This window comes from Pinus tabuliformis, chromosome 2_2 (genome assembly GCF_031772625.1).
Source record: "Pinus tabuliformis cultivar Carrire ecotype Pingquan chromosome 2_2, CPIR1, whole genome shotgun sequence".
Taxonomy (NCBI): Eukaryota; Viridiplantae; Streptophyta; class Pinopsida; order Pinales; family Pinaceae; genus Pinus; species Pinus tabuliformis.
The window spans coordinates 589,491,180-589,497,179 of record NC_142300.1 but is presented as its reverse complement, the minus strand read 5'-3'; positions in this window follow the sequence as shown (position 1 = coordinate 589,497,179).

Sequence of the window (6,000 nt, the reverse complement as noted above, 5' to 3'; positions counted from 1 at the left end):
AATAGATAAACAATCCCTAGGGTGTTTAGTTACGGAATGACACCGGGGAATGCAAAAAATAATTGCAGTCCTAGTCCTTTTGTTGAAACTCACAGCTTCGATGTATGTCATTTGTACAAATGCACTGGTTCATTTTTTTTATAAAAGTACCAATGTTTTTAAATTCAATAATGCACCAGGGTTGGAAATAATATTATGTAGATCCAAGGTTTTAGTTCTACAAAAGCACTGGTGCATTAAGTATTACAATGCATTAGGTTGTCAATTGCAAACAATTTCAATGCTTGAAGAAATAAACACTCTGATGTTGTTGTTTTCTAAAAAGGCATTGGTAATGGGAAATGATGCCACCACGGTTCTTTTATAAAACATAACGCACCAATGCATTTTTATATTATGGATGCATCGATTTTTTGTATGAGAATTTCTCTTTTTCTGGAAACATTGACCTATGGTAGTTCAATTATTATAATTTTATAAATCTATTATCCATAAAAAAAAATTGACATATATATTATAACAATATTCATATAAATTAAAATTTGATTCATAAATTTTTGCATCATATTTGGATTAATTTTTTATATTATAAAATTTCACATTACTTTATTATAATATTTAATCATCGATATATTTAATCAGTGCTATAACATTTCATAGTGACATTGGATAACACAACAAAATAATTTTTTTTTATTTTTTTATTATATACCAAAAAGAGACTCTTTTCCATACAAATGGGATTGTTATTTGTAACCCCTTGTATTTCAATTGGGATTCTATGTCTATTACATTAAAAAAATGTTTGGTTTTCACAGATAATTTTTTGAAAAAAATACAAGAGGTTGAATTGATATCCGAATAGATCATCATTCTTTGCTAGAACTATTGTTAGTGCTCAAGCTACTTCCATGACTTGTGCTATTTAGAGGAATTTTTTTCATTGCATTAATTTTTTTCATCTTCTTGATCATGTTCCATCTGCAAATATAAAAATAAATTTTAATGGGTGTACCTACATTGGTGAGAGTAATGAAAATTTAAATAAATAATATGCATCAATGTAAATTAAATAGCAATGTACCATATCAAGAAGTGACTCATAATTTGTGCACATGTTTTCAAAACCAAGTATCATGCTTTCTGCAACAAGTCTTCTGTTGGCGTAGTTCCATGTTTTAAACCCCATTATAAATCTTAGATTTAATACAAATGATTTATTTGTTCTATTAATTATAAACTCAGAGAAGTAAACCAACATAGATACTTAAAATTTCCACAACTAATTTTTGATATGCCAGCATCTACTCACAACCCTTGTTTAACAAAATGTCAATCAATTCTTTCAATGAATCTTCTTTGTATGTTAGCACCTATTTGAATACATTCATGGATGGTTGTTATAAAATAATTTAAAATATACAAAAATGAACCCTTGAGTTCTTATAAGGAAATATTAGCAATTAGTCACAAACTTTGAAATCTACCCTTTTCCTTCTTGGCGTCCTATTTTGTGTGTTGAATGAGATCCATTTTGTTTTCTCTTCTACAAGAAAATACTTGAAAAATAATATTTAATACTAAATTAATTTTTTATGTGTACAAATTCAATCATGATTGCATACATTTGAAGTACGTTGTTATTGGGATGGCTCCTCCTGTGATGTAACTGTGTCCATTTCTTTTAATATCTCCTTTTATAGTTTTTTTGGACATTTGTGCTGGCATGTTTCACATATCAGCTCATTGATCATTTGTGATCTTCATAATCTTCCTAAAAAGGGTAATAAACTATTTTTATAATGATATATGAAAACTAAATATAACAAAATTGATATTAATAAATGAATGTTTGAAGTAATATATACATATAATTCTAGAAAATCAGTTTAACTAGGAATGTTATCTTTTCAATGATTGTTTTTTGTTCTTGTATTTTTTTTCTATTGCACGTCTCACATGTCTCATTGAACATTCCTCTAGAATGCTTCCTTTAGTTTAGATATACTTTGGCTCTTAGAATCATTGGATTGACTTTCGTATTGTAAGTGGAAAGTATGTCTATATGTTTGTTCCATTAGATCCTTCATAGTTCTGTAAAAAAATCTCCCTCTTTCATTAACCTCCAATGCCACTCCAGATGAGCTAAGGACTAATTCATCGTTATTTTCATGTTTTAAAAAATTATTTTCTTACAACGGCATTAATATGTTCCTTCAATGTTTCTCACTATAGAGCATCAAACATATATGAATTAATATATTATCTCAAATATGTTATCTGAAATTACTAAGTATACTATTAATGAAAATTCAAAAATGTAAAACTCATATTGAATTATTACCATGAGTACAACATCACTTTTACACTATAATTGAGCACATGGATTTTACATAAATTTTAGCTAAATGTTAAAATAGATACAAATATCACCCATCAAAATGGTGAAACTTTAACACTCTTGAGAGTTCTCATGGATTCGAGGCCCTTGAGGATGCATAATGGATATAACATCCAACATTGACCCTCAAGTTCTTCAAGATTCATGACGACCTGTTTGTTGCATAACCATCTCCTTCGACGAATTAATATGTTTGAAAAAAATGTTAGTAACTTATGTTTTTTTAATGCAATAACAAAGAATAGCTCTCCATTTAGATTCTACATCACCAAAAGGCAAATGACATGTTATAAAGAAGTTCAATCTAGATGTAAAAGTTAGTCAGAATTTCCATTTAAAAGGAAAGTTTTGAATCATTGACAAGGAAAGATTGAAATTATTAGGTTTAATAAGCACTATATTAGGTTATTGTATTATGCAGTTTGCATCCATGTCATTATAATTCAAGGATGGATCTAGCTGAGTAGGCCTAGCATTTCAAGTTAATGCTACTAGTTAATTGAAATTTTGTTGATGGTTTTGCTTGATTTAGTTGTTTTTTTATAGAGCAAGTTGATCCATATTATCAAAATTCAAGGATGGATGTAGCTGAGAAGGCTTAGAATTTCATGTTACGTTATGATTCAGATACAAATTTATTAATGGCCATATATGGGAAATCATAGTTTGTTAAATTCATTTGGTATATATATATATGAATAATTTTCTAAAATGTATATTTAAATTATAATAATTAATAATAAAACAAGAAAGCTCATATAGATTCCTTATCAGTTAATTTGATAATAAACATTTATACTTAAACAAAGAAATTCTTTGATTTTAATCTTACTTCAAGGAAAATACCTTCTAATGAAGGTTATAACATAGGTTTTTAGTGTTATAAAAGTGGAAGAAAATGTCAAAAAACATCTGCTAAAACATTCATTTGCAATAACAGATGTTTTAGTAGATATTTTAATGAAACTTCATCACAATTGAAAAAATCTGTGCAACGAGAGGTTTTAGTGGATTTTTTTTTTTTTTTTTCGGTGTGCTTCATCGAACAAGTAGCACTAGTGTGTTACGTATATAAATGCATCTAGATACATACATAACTAAAAGAACTAAGGCATTGAATCCAAATTACACCAATGCATAATATATACCACATTAGTGCGAATAGATAAAAATATCCATGGGGGGTTTGTGTAAGAAGGAACATTGGGGCACCAAAAAAGTACTTGTTGCACCTGTGCTTTTGTTTAAACTTGTAGAATCGATGCATATATACTTTTATAAATTCCCTGATGCATTAGTTATATAAAAGGACCAAAGTTTTTACGATTCATAATGAATCAGTGCGATAAACAATCCCTAGGGTGTTTAGGTACGGAATGACACTAGGGAATGCAAAAAATAATTACAGTCCTAGTCCTTTTGTTGAAACTCACAGCTTCGATGGATGTTATTTGTACAAACGCACTGGTTCATTTTTTATAAAAGTACCGATGTTTTTAAATTCAATAATGCACTAGGGTTGGAAATAATATTATGTGGAACCAAGGTTTTAGTTCTACAAAAGCACTGGTGCATTAAGTATTACAATGCATCAGGGTGTCAATTGCAAACAATTTCGATGCTTTAAGAAATAAACACTCTGATGTTGTTGTTTTTTGAAAAGGCATTGGTCATGGAAAATGATGCCACCATGGTTCTTTTATAAAACATAACGCACAAATGCATTTTTTGGAAACATCGACCTATGACAGTGCAATTATTGTAATTTTATAAATCTGTTATTCATAAAAAAATTGACATATATATTATAATAATATTCATATAAATTAAAATTTGATTCCTGATTTTTACATCATATTTGGATTAATTTGTTATATTATAAAATTTCACATTGCTTCATTATAATATTTAATCATCGATATATTAAATCAGTGTTGTAACATTTCACAGTGACATTCGATAACACAATAGAATAATTTATTTTATTATTATATACCGAAAAGAGACTCTTTTCTGTACAAATGGGATTTTTATTTGTAACCCCTTGTCCTTCCATTGGGACTCTATGTCTATTACATTAAAAAAATGTATCATTTTCACAGATAATTTTTTGAAAAAATACAATAGCTTGAATTGATATCCGAATAGATCATCATTCTTTGCTAGAACTATTGTTAGTGCTCGAGCTACTTACAGGACTTGTGCTATTTAGAGGAATTTTTTTTATTGCATCAATATTTTCATCTTCTTGATCTTGTTCCATCTGCAAATACAAAATTAAAGTTTAATGAGTGTATCAACATTGGTGAGAATAATGAAATTTGAAATAAATAATATGCATCAATGTAAATTAAATATAAATGTACCATATTAGGAAGTGACTTGTAATTTTTGCACATGTTTTCAAAACCAAGTCTCATGCCTTGTTGCAACAAGTCTTTTGTTGGTGTAGTTCGATACTTTCCTTCCTACATGTTTTAAACACCATTATAAATCTTAGACTTAATACAAATGATTTATTTGTTCTATTAATTTTAAACACGGAGAAGTAAACCAACGTAGATACTTAAAAATTCCACAATTAATTTTTGATAGGACAACATCTACTCACAACCCCTGTTTAACAAAATGTCAATCAATTCTTTCGATGATACTTCTTTGTATGTTAGCACCTATTTGAATACATTCATGGATGGTTTCTATAAAATAATTTGAAATATACAAAAATGAAAACTTGAGTTCTTATAAGGAAATATTAGCAATTAGTCACAAACATTGACATCTACCCTTTTCTTTCTTGTCATCCTATTTTATGTGTTGAATGAGATCCATTTTGTTTTCCTTTCTACAAAAAAATACTTGAAGAATAATATTTATTTCTAAATTATTTTTTTATATGTACAAATTCAATCATGATTGCATACATTTGAAGCATGTTGTTATTGGGATGGCTCCTCCTATGATGTAATTATGTCCATTTCTTTTAATATCTCCTTTTAGAGTTTCTTTGGACATTTCTGCTGGCATGTTTCGTATATCAGCTCATTGATCATTTGGGATCTTCATAATCTTCCTAAAAAAAGTAATAAACTATTTTTATAATGATATATGAAAACTAAATATAACAAAATTGATATTAATAAATGAACGTTTGAAGTAATATATACATATAATTCTAGAAAATCAGTTTATTTAGGAATGTTATCTTTTCAATTATTGTTTTTTGTTCTTGTATGTTTTTGCTATTGCAGGTCTCACATGTCTCATTGAACATTCCTCTGGAAATTCTTCCTGTAGTTTAGATATAATTTGGTCCTTAGAATCATTGGATTCACTTTTGTATTGTAAGTGGAAAGTATGTCTATATGTTTGTTCCATTAGATCCTTCATAGTTTTGTAAAAAAGTCTCCCTCTTTCATTAACCTCCAATGCCACTCCAGATGAGCTAAGGACTAATTCATCATTATTTACATGTTTTAAAAAAATTCTTTTCTTAGAACGACATTAATATGTTCCTTCAATGTTTCTCCCTAAAGAGCGTCAAACGTATATGAATTAATATATTATTTCAAATATGTTATCTAAAATTACTAAGTATA